Source organism: Schistocerca cancellata, chromosome 1 (assembly GCF_023864275.1).
Source record: "Schistocerca cancellata isolate TAMUIC-IGC-003103 chromosome 1, iqSchCanc2.1, whole genome shotgun sequence".
Taxonomy (NCBI): domain Eukaryota; kingdom Metazoa; phylum Arthropoda; class Insecta; order Orthoptera; family Acrididae; genus Schistocerca; species Schistocerca cancellata.
Window position 1 is genome coordinate 1,014,142,905 of NC_064626.1, and position 12,665 is coordinate 1,014,155,569.

Below are 12,665 nucleotides of genomic sequence, written 5' to 3' on the forward strand. Positions count from 1 at the left end.
AATGCTGTCTCTTTTTTTCAAGTATACCTGTTACCTGGTCGTAGTGCACAAGACAACATGGAGTCGCCAATCAACTTTGTGGTTTACTTTGGAAAGTAGTGTTCGTAATGGCAGCGTACCTCCATCATTGTTACTTGTGCCTGTTTCGTGGGAAGAATGGCATGAGATTCCGCTAGAAACCATACAGGATCTGTACTTACCTATTCCGAGACCACTGAAGTTTATTTTGAATACTGACGGTTTTTCTGCATCGTATCGCGTAAGGTACTATGTTGTTTTGTGGTGTTTCCGTAGTTTCCATATTTTTGTCCAACCCTTGGATATTACAGTGCAGTCTTTACGATACGGTGTTATCGAACTTCACGTATGATGTACTAAATGGGTTATGATCGGTGGCCACAAGTAAAGAAAACTGTTTTGTGTGGGTACAAGACGCCATAGGAGACATAATTTCTGTTACTCGTCTGTACAGCGCAACAATCGTAAAGTGAAAAACAATTTATGATTACTTGCTAGCTTGGTCTTCAAAACAGGCACAAAATTTCCAGAACGAGTCCGTGTTTTCCTTACATTCATTTTCGCCTAGAAGCTACGCATAATAACAGAACAGGATCAATACACACGAACATGTGGTGAAAGGTTCTGCGCTTCCAGTACTTACTCTCCGAAAAGTTAGTCCGCAGAGCATTCATTCAGAACGAAATTCGCGTTCGAGCAAATAACAGCAATTGTTCTGTGCGTGGATAAGCTTTCTACTGAATGCAGCAAGTCAAACGAAGTTACTTGACGTTCGTAGTGCATTCGGAGTTTATCTCTCCGAACTTTGAGCGAGTTATTTAAATATGAAAAGCTGAATAGGTCGCCGGAGACCAAATTTTAACCGTGCACTGATACTGAATGTACTGCCAATAGTGCAGATATCTCATTCAGTGATTTTACTGTCTCCACGAGTGCATTCATTATTTAAAGGTCTCTGCCAGGAACAAATGGATAACTGCAATGCTGGTATCGAAATAAGCACGGACTCAGATATTACTGCCACAAATTCGACAAGTCTATGTAGATAATAAAAGGAAATTCTGCAGAGGATTTAGAAAAATGTTTTAATTTTTATATAATGTCCCCAAGTGGGTACGAGAAGCCGATGAATAGTCGTAATATAGATGTGCCCGGTGCAGACATACTCGTACATTATGGATGTTTAAAGGCTGCTTTTATGTAGCCGCAGTGCGTATCTGTCATTGACTTTATACACGCAGTGAAACGGCCGTAGTTGATGCGATACGGTGAACTGTTTTCTGACGCGGACGAGCTAATGAAATTATGAGTTTTAACACTAATTGGAGTTTACCATTACCATCCATTAAGCCGTTAATTTGGACTGTTATTAGTGTGTAATTGTATTTCGGTATACTTTACAGCCAGCCACACATTGCGGTGCGCGTCGCGATGTTAACACGTAGTAGCAAATTGTGAATTTTGTATCACATCAGCAGTAACGTGAGTTTTTACTTCTGTTTTTTTATGATGTGCTCAGGTTTACGGCCACTGATGAGTCAAACTCCCATGTTGCCCGTCATTATATTCCTTTAGTAGAGTTGCCAACAGACTCGTGGTTTGTAATGGAATATCGAGTGATCTTTACGTGCTAGAGCAGTGCTGTAACATCTGGGGCACCCATTTGGGCATCACCAGCGTCGTACTCAATGGTCTGAGTTTGCTGGCGTGTCATACATTTCAAGCTGACCCCATAATTGCTTCCCGACAGGAAATTAAACCGGGTCGCACTGACGATATCTGAGATCTGTTCGCGTAGTCTAGCGACGTTCTAGAACTCGGTATAGATAGTGCCTGAACGAAAGCGATGAAGTAGTTCACTTCACGATTGTAGAATTGTGTCATGTGTTTCTAAGCGTTCGTCTAGCACAACGATTAGAGAATACACTACTGGCCATTAAAATTGCTACACCAAGAAGAACTGCAGATGATAAACGGGTTTTCATTGGACAAATAAATTATATTAGAACTAACACATGATTACATTTTCACGCAATTTGGGTGCATAGATCTTGAGAAATCAGTACCCAGAACGATCACCTCTGGCCCTAATAACGGCCTTGATACGCCTGGGCATTGAGTCAAACAGAGCTTGGATGGCGTGTACAGGTACAGCTGCCCATGCAGCTTCAACACGATACCACAGCTCATCAAGAGTGTTGCAGTCCGGAGCCCAGTATCTTTGATGACGTACATTCTCGTGACCACCGCTGCCAGCAGTCATTCACGGTGGCTAAATTCCTGTAGCCTGGATAGCAGGAATTTAAAATGAGACTAGTTGCTAAAATATAATTTAAACAACCATAGCTTGCATTGCAAACGCAAGTTCAATGCCTTAACCACAGCACCACTACGATCAAATAGTCGTGCTTCCTTCCATGTGCGTAGTGTGTACGTAGTTTGAGTGTCATAATTGCTCTTGCGCATTGTTACCTTATTTTTTGTATTCAATTCCGTAAATCCTGAACGTCGACATGTGGTACTGACGTTGATAAAATTTCCACTCTGTCCGACTGTCGACTACAATTATCTGTACGGAATTGCAAATTCCCCGTGTAATTGATGTTGAGAACGTAACCTCGTTCCGTTAAAATGTTAAATTACTTGCTGATGAAATATATTTAATTCGTCAAATAAAATGAAATAATTCTACATACGAAATGAAATGACAGTTTCAATAAAATCATACGGTTATATAATTGTTATTGATGGTGGGATGGAAGACATTTCAAATCATACTTGTCAAAATCTATGATTTTGTTCACTTATTGCTGCTACTAAAATTGGATATTATTTATTTACTTCTGATAGAGTAAGTGATGAGTGATGGTACAAAACGAATAAGTACTGAAAAGATTAAATGTAGAAAGAAGTCTAAGGAAGACTCTTTCCACAAAAAGGAATGGATTACGGCATCCAGGATTAGTTCATTTGATGCTGGGAGGAGCAGTTGAGAGGAATGGTCGTATTTAGAGAGATAATGTAGAATGTACAAAATAGGTGGTAGAGCTTATTTATCTTCGTAGATGTGTAGTGATGAAAAGATTCCCGCAATGGAAGAAAAGCAGGATTGCTTCAGACTTTGGAGAATTGTGACATGAGAAATTAAGAATATCTGCTTGGTTTTTTCAGAAAGGCTGCTTTTCTTACGCAATTCTTCCAATGTTTGGTAGGTTTTAAGACTTTTAAGGTTCATAGAAAATCCTGCCTGTTGTGTTGGAAAAGATACTAAGGCTTAAGGTAATGTTGTTTACTTTGGTGTGAAACAGCCTGCAGGTAAAATTTTACCAATCATAATAAACCATTTGAATGAAATTAAGCGGAGATTCAAATGAAAACTCTTAAAAAGATGAAAGTTTACGTGTCTTATATTAAATATTATGAATTATAAATAACTAGTATCTTTATCACGCCATATCCTATCGATATGAAAAAGTTTACTTAATATAGTTATTGTTGGTGTACATATAGATATAAACTACAGACCACCATACAGTTTCATTGTTTATGCACATGTCAAAACAAGTTTTTCATCACCACGGTTTCGAGAGTTTTTATTGCTCATGGAAACCACACACTGCATGTTGTACCACCATGCAGGAGATCTTCAGAGCTGGTGGTCCAGATTGCTGTAACACGGGTAACCAAGTAGCACGTCCTCTTGCACTGATGCATGCCTGTGTTCGTCGCGGCATACTATCCACAAGTTCATCAAGGCACTGTTGGTCCAGATTGTCCCACTCCTCAAAGGCGATTCGGCGTACATACGTCAGAGTGGTTGGTGGGACACGTCGTCCATAAACAACCCTTTCCGTCTATCACAGGCATGTCCGATATAGTTCATGTATAGAGAATATGCTGGCCACTCTAGTCGAGCGATGTCGTTATCCTGCAGGAAGTCATTCACAACATGTGCACGATGGGGATGCGAACTGTCGTCCATGAAGACGAATACCTCACCAATATGTTGCCGATATGGTTGCACTACCGGTCGGAGGATTGCATTCACGTACCGTACCGCCGTTATGGCGCCTTCCATGACTGCCAGCGACGCACGTCGGCCCACATACTGCTACCCCAAAACAGCAGTGAACCTCAACCTTGCTGCACTCGCTGGACAGTGTGTCTAAGGCGTTCAGCCTAATCGGAATGCCTCTAGACACGTCTTCGACGATTGTCTGTTTGAAAGCATATGCGACAGTCATCGGTGAAGTGATGCCAATCCCGAGCGGTCGATTCGGCATATTGTTGGGCCCATCTGCACCGCGCTGCATGGTGTCGTGTTTGCAAAGATGGACCTCGCCATGGACATCGGGAGTGAAGTTGCGCATCATGCAGCCTACTGCGCACAGTTGGAGTCGTAACACGACGTCCCGTGGCTGCACGAAAAGAATTACTCAACATGGTGGTATTGCTGTCAAGGCCGGTCGTTGTGGCCGTGCGGTTCTAGGCGCTTGAGACTGGAACCGCGTGACCGATACGGTCGTAGGTTCGAATCCTGCCTCGGGCATGGATGTGTATGATGTCCTTAGGTTAGTTAGGTTTAAGTAGTTCTAAGTTCTAGGGGACTGATGACCACAGATGTTAAGTCCCATAGTGCTCAGAGCCATTTGAACCATTGTGGCTGTCAGGGGTCCTCCTAGTCATAATCCGTAGGCAGCGATCAATCACTGTAGTTGTATTTCTTGGGTGGCCTGAGCGAGGCATGTCATCAACAGTTCCTGTGTCTGTGTATCTCCTCCAAGTCCGAACAACATCGCTTTGGTTGACTCCGAGACTCCTGGACACTTCCCTTGTTGAGAGTCCTTCCTGGGACAAAGTAACAATGCGGACGCGATCGAACCGCGGTATTGACCGTGTAGGCATGGTTGAACTACAGACAGCAAGAGCCGTGTACCTTCTTCCTGGTCGAATGACTAGAACTGATGGGCTGTCGGACCCGCTCCGTCTAATAGACGCTGCTCATGCATGTTTGTTTACACCTTTGGGAGGGTTTACTGACATCTTTGAACAGTCAAAGGGATTGTGTCTGTGGTACAATATCCACAGTCAACGTCTGTCTTCAGGAGTTCCGGGAACCGAGGTTAAGCAAAACATTTTCTGATGTGTGTAACAAGTATTTCTTTGTAACTTGATTTAGTGAATATTTTCATTGTAGTAGTATAGAGCCAGTCCACAATCAACATTTTGGGATTCCGAGTCTGTATCTCCTCTCTACGTCTTCCGTGACATCCTTCTAGTAGTAGGGAGATGGGGGCTGGCCCAATTTTGATTTCAAATTGATCCCAAAAGATATGCAAATTAATCAATAAATTATTCCCCCATCCAAGCCCACTCTGGACGACGTCATATATTTTTCTCAGCTTGCACATGGGTTTTCACACCGACCTCTGGACCTCCCCAATCCTGCCCCTCACTCTCCCCCATCTACAGCATTGGCGGTAATTTCGAATATTCACTAGAATTTCGAATTTTTAAGGACATTTCGAGTTTTGGAGGGCATTTTCTTTGCCCCGCGACTATGTTGACGGCCCACCTCATCCCTTCACACTGGAATTGGTGGGAAATTAAAAATGGTGGTGCCTGTTCAGGAACTCAAACCTTAGTCCTTCTGGACAGAAAGACCGAGTGCATCCCCTAACACATAGAAACTGTTCAGATGCAGGAGAGGAATGTTAGGTTATGCACTTCATTTGTTTTGGTTTGGAATCTGAATTACAAATCTGTCCTAATTACGTAATTAATCACACATATCGGACCTAATCACACAACTATATGAATAGCGATACACAAGGACTGCCTAAAATAGAAATACAGTTCAAAAATTGACTATGCTGTAAAGCTGGTGTTATCCTACTGGAAAAAAGTTTCAAAATACCAGTTCCAAGTGGTATTTTGAAACTTTTTTCTAGTAGGATAACACCAACTTTACAGCATAGTCAAGTTTTGGACTGTGACATGCGTACTCAAACTCTATCTTTCACCTGCCAGTTAGTGGGAAAAAGGCTGTGGTTTAAGGTACTACCTTTATTCTTTTTGGGGGGAAGTATGTTCAACTAATGAGATGCTGGTGTTGGACACAGACAGTTTAAGAAGTGTATTACCTGCAAGCATACAGCTGAGGACTTTATCTATCGCTGTTTCACATCACAGTTCGCTATAGACGACTGCTCGACAATCACCCTGCAGATCAGGTAAATGAGGCCAGTACAAAAACCACAACTGATGGAAAATGCATCACTGCTCTGAACTGAAGCGGTAAAGAAACTGGTATAGGCATGCGTATACAAATACAGAGGTAAATGGTTAGAATATGGCACTGTGGTTGCCAATTCCTATATAAGACAAAATGGTCTGGCACAGTTTTTAAATTGGTTACTGCTGCTACAATGGCAGGTTAACAAGATTTAAGTGATTCTGACTATAACCAGTCGGTGCACGAGCGATGTGACACAGCATTTCCAAGGCAGCAATGAAGTGGGGATTTTCCCATATGACCATTTCACGAGTGTATTGTAAATACCAGAAATCCAGTAAAACATCACATATCCGACATCACTGCGTCCAGAAAAAGATCCTGCATGAGTGGGACTAACAACGACTGAAGAGAATCGTTCAATGTGACAGAAGTCCAACTCTTCTGCAAATTGCTGCACATTTCAGTGCTGGGACAACAGCAAGTGTCAGAATGCGAACCATTCAGCGAAACCATCGAAATAGGCTCTCAGAGCTGAAGACTCACTGACGTACCCTTGATGACTGCCCAACACATAGGTTTATGCCTCGCTTAGGCCCGTCAACAGCGACATTAGACTGTTGATGACTGGAAACATGTTGCCTTGTCAGATGAGTCCCATTTCAAACTGTGTCAAGGAGACGGATTTGCACGCGTATGCAGACAACCTCACGAATCCATAGGCCCTGAATGTCAGAAGGGGACTGTCCAATCTGGTGGAGGCTCTGTAATGGTGTGGGGTGTGTGTGCAGTTGGAGGGAGCCCAGATACGTCTAGATACGACTCTGACAGGTGACATGTACCTCAGTGTCCTGTCTCATCACCTGCATTTATCCATGTCCGATGTGTATTTCGACGGAGTTGGGAAATTCCAGCAGCACAATGCGACATCCCACACGGTCATAATTGCTGCAGAGTGGCTCCAGAAACAGTCTTATGAGTATAAACGCACCCGTTGGCAACCAAACACCCCAGACATGAACATTATTGAACGTATTTGGAATGACTGGCAACGAGCTGATCAGAAGAGATCTCCACTCCCTCGTACTCTTACGAATTTATGGGCAGCCCTGCAGAATTCATGGTGTCAGTACCCACCAGAACTACTTCAGACATTAGCCGTGACCATGCCATGTTATGTTGCTCGCGGGTGTCCTACACGAAATTAGACGCTGTACCAGATTCTTTGGTTCTTCAGCGTAATTTCAAATCAATATTGGATTTTTAATGAATGGGTCATACTGCAACACATTGTCCATTGATGAGAGATTAAATTGGGAGAAACACATTGATGATCTGCTGAAACGTTTGAGTTCAGCTACTTACGCAATAAGGGTCATTGCAAATTTTGGTGATAAACATCTTAGTAAATTAGCTTACTACGCCTATTTTCACTCGTTGCTGTCATATGGCATCATATTTTGGGGTAATTCATCACTGAGGAATAAAGTATTTATTGCACAAAAGCGTGTAATCAGAATAATAGCTGGAGTCCACCCAAGATCATCCTGCAGACATTTATTTAAGGAACTAGGGATATTCACAGTAGCTTCTCAGTATATACACTCTCTTATGAAATTTGTTATTAACAACCAAACCCAATTCAAAAGTAATAGCAGTGTGCATAACTACAATACTAGGAGAAAGGATGATCTTCACTATTCAAGATTAAATCTAACTTTGGCACAGAAAGGGGTGAACTATACTGGAACTAAAGTCTTTGGTCACTTACCAAATAGTATCAAAAGTCTGACAGATAACCAACAAGTATTTAAGAAGAAATTAAAAGAATTTCTGAATGACAACTCCTTCTACTCCATAGATGAATTTTTAGATATAAATTAACAAAAAAAACACAAAAAAATGAAAAACTTAAGTATGTTGTTAAATTAACTTAATTATGTCATGTATTGGAAAATTTGACTCGTTCCACATCATTACGAAATATCGTATTCATGATCCATGGAACTAGTATTAATCTAATCTAATCTAATCGAATCATTTACTAGGGAAAACCGCTGTCCTAAAAGATTGCTGAGGGTGCGGTAGTTGAACACGCGTTCTCCTAGATGTACAATCACAAAGTGCCGAAAATTAGTGACTCCTCTTACCTCCCGTCGATCCTCCCCCTCCTTCCCTGCATCTTACTGGGGGAGACGGCCTTTTTCGAATACAGGAAGTGTATGCCATGAAAACAATTTACTGCAACATTTGTATTTAACATCAATGCTTCTTTTATAATCAAGCATTTATTAAAAAGAAATACACAGTTGTGACGATAGTTAATGTCCTCTTTCCACGAAAATAGGCACAGAATATTTTCTTTCAGTTTGTGAAAAAAATCGGTTTAGTTTTTACATTAGACTGCAGGATACTATTAACATCTCAGTATTTTGAGACATCCAACGAACTGCATCACCACTGATTACATTCAGAGGTTAGGCTATGCACCCCACATACACGTCCACCATGCATAAAACTGGGGAAAAAAGCATACACTATTTCACTGTGAAAATTCCCGATCACCGCAGAACGTGCTCGTTACTTCGAAACCGTCACCAGAGTAAAGAAAAAGCGAGAATTTAAACTCCAAAGAAGAAACAGCTATATAACGCAATTTCTTTCAGCTTGATGAACAAATTACACGACCTGAGAGCATCTCTCCCGTTCAAATCAGTGTCTGTAAATAAACTGTCATGCATATGTATTACAAACATTTCAGACACGTGAAATTGCATTAGAAAGTACAACCTTTCACATCAAAAGCTCACATGTCGGAAGAAATTTAATCATTTTACATTCGACAGCAACATTCTATAGTTGAAGAGCACATTGCTGTTTTCTACAATTGGCAAGTCCCGTTTTACCAAAGAATTCTACATTACACCGTCGTTTATGAAACAAATCGTGAGAGCCTGTCTTGTAATAGAATCTTCTTTATGATTTTCCCGTGTCTCTCTCTCTTCCGTTACATCGAAACCTGTTACAGTCTGTGTGCTTATATTTGACATTTGTGATGCACTATGCACCTCTACCAACATGCCTGTGAACTATCATAGAGCAGATTCTCGTTTTATAGTTTTGCATCTAGAACTGGTGGTTTTTATTTACATAACGAATTTGTGGATATTTTATCAAGATATACATATTCACTTAAGCCTGTAGTCGATTCGTTTTGAAGTACAATATCTCTACATCTTCCACCCCTGATCTTTCATCTACATCTACATACCGACTCCTCAAGACATCGTATGGTGCGTGGCAGAGGGTAACATGTACCGTTACTAGTAATTTCCTTTCCTGTTCCACTCGGAAATAGAACGATGGGAAATTGACTATCTGTATGGCTCCTTAGGAGCGCTGATCTCTCCAGTCTTAACTTTATGGATCTTGCACGAAATGTACAGGCGGCGGTAGAATCGTCCACATTCAGCCTAAAATGCCGATTCCCAAAATTATCTCAGCAGAGCTCCTTGAAAAGAATGTCGCTTTCCTCCAGTGATTCTCATTTGAGTTCCCGAAGCATCTCCGTGATACCTGCATATTGTCAGTACCAGCCCGCCTCTGAACTGCTTTGAGATCTTCCTTTAATTCGACCTGGTGCGGATCTCAAACACTCGAAAAGTACTCGACAATGGCTCGCACTTGTGTCTTACATGCGGTCTCCTTTAAAGATGTACCACACTTCTCTAAAATTCTCCCAATAAATCGAAGTCGACCACTCGCCTTCCGTGCTACTTTCCTTATATGCTCATTCCAGTTAGTATTGCTTTGCAACGTACTCCTAGATACATAATCGACGAGACTGTGCCAAACAGCACAATACTAATGCTGTACTCAACACTGCGGTTTTTTCCCTACTCGTTCGCATTAACTTACACTTTTCTACGTTTAGAAATACCTGCCATTTATCACATCAACTAGAAATTTAGTCTAAATCATCCTTTACCCTCAAGCCTGACCTACTCCACTGTGAGTCTGGAGACAAAGTCGAATCATGCCCTTAACAGAAGACAAATTCAACGCTTTACGCTCGGTAACGTCAGGGGGTAGGTTAGTGAGTGCTCGTTTTCAAACCACACAGATGAGTATGCGGCTTCACCTCTTCGTACTCGGACTCCGAAGTTGCTTCCGTGACTCGACGTGAGGACAAAGGCTGCAACTACGGCAAGTGCCAGGCGTCTTGCTGATTTTGGTCGCTGTGCTGCATATCGCGGAAGGCAGGGCCAGATTGCACAGAAGTTACAACTCCTAGCAGCCCTAGACGCCTATCACTGCAGCGCAAGCAAGTCTACACTTGTCTAGGCCACGATCTTTACAAAAATTTTTGTGTAATTAATTCTTTATGGCGATATCGTGATTCCCGTCTGTTTTCTTTGAAGATAAGTTTCCAGCTACCTTCACTTTCCTTGTTCGGATATTTTGTACACTTTGTGACGCTGCGATTGGTCCTGTATTCTACTGTGTACTGATCCACCTCTGGCCTATACACCTTCATATTCGGTGACGTCTCCGATATGAATACAATATCGGCCATTGTGGCCCAGCATTTAAATTTGTTCACATTTACTTAATTCAACATCCATTCAAATACGTGCGTAGGCTGCATGTCGAGCACAGACAGATTTTCCCTTATATTGGGATAGAATTTATAGGTGCATCGCCCTGTTGTGCCTATTTTCCAGGCCTCCTTCCATTCTCGCATAACGCACGATGTGATTTCTTCCTTAGAGTTTGCTCTTTGCCATAGTATCTCTGCCACCTTTACCCCATCCCGTCTTCATAACCAATAGTTATCTTCCTTGTTTCTGATTATGGGGTGTGCGGAAGGTGCTCCTGACACTGCTTTAAGTGACTCCCTCCTTACAGATGATCAAGTTTTAATTTCGAACTGTAGAAATGGACTACAGTGCGACGAGAGGAAATTATGCCTTTAACAGTTACAAACATTATGTATTCGACGTATGAAAAAACAGTGAAAACTTATAAGTATTAATTATTTATATAATGTTCTATGATGTAATTAGACATATCCATGTGTATCATACAAAGACAATGATAATTGTAAATTCCTTTTATGATCTGCGTTTGTCTTCCTTTGTTTTTACCTTTTGTTGGGTGGCTTTTGTAAGTTGCGGACGCATATCGAACTGAGGTCTGTTAAGAAATTGTAATTATTTGTTAATTATTACTTGAAAATGGAGTTCATTATTATTATAAACATGAGTGAATAATTATTTGTAACTTTAATTCCTCTCTCAGTAAGCATTATCTGTGTTAAGTATTTCTTTCCGCTGCAGCGAGCGCAGCCATTGATGATAGCGATCTGTATCGCGTTTTTGTCTGTGCTTTCCTTAGAAACAAATCAAATGTTTGCTTGATGAAGTCTAAATAGTGTACAATACGAAAGTATATTTTATAGCGTTTAATACGCATTTCATATATTTACTTATTTGCTCTAACAATAGAAAGTCTCTATCAATTGTCTGCCGCCATCTTAACAATTATCTCTGCGGCAAATTCAAATTACGCAACCCTGCAGACATAAATACCGAACGTAATACAAATGTGTAAAAATAAATGTGCACCGGTGGTTCCGAACTCATTTTAATGAAAATGATTCGAATCAGATTGGTTCTTTATAAACAGTGCTCATAGCACGATCCTTATAAGAAACTTTTCTAGCTGATGTATGGAGCCGAAATTAATTACGCACGAGTCGCGAAGAATATTGTTTCAGGTAACATACGTCAGTGTTGTGCGCGGCTGATATTCGGTGGTTTTAATGATCTTTTTGCTGATGATAACTGCTTCCATCTTAATCAATAGTTGTAAGGAATCTGTTGTATGACACTTACACAACTTACAGACAACACTTAAACACGACGTTAACTTGGCGTTCTTTAGCGATTTGATGAAATCTTTAGCCGGGAGAAAAATTATTTAGTAATTACTCAATGTAATAAAATAAGATTATCAATTTCATTTACAAATTAGTTAAATACCAAACCACTGAATAACACAGCGAACGCCACACTGGCGCCCAGCATGGGGCCACCAATGCACATTTATTCATTGTAATAATTGAAATTGTGATCTATTACAGGTACGGGGTACCAAAACAAACTATTAATCATTGTTCATTTATTTGTTACATAAGCATTGACATCTCCCTACCGAACTGCTGTACGAATCTCTATCTGCACTGGTGCCAGACACACGAGTAACTTTACATAAGCAGTGCAATCCACAACTGTCAATCTATACAGGTACGGGGTACCAAAACAAACTATTAATCATTGTTCATTTATTTGTTACATAAGCATTGACATCTCCCTACCGAACTGCTGTACGAATCTCTATCTGCACTGGT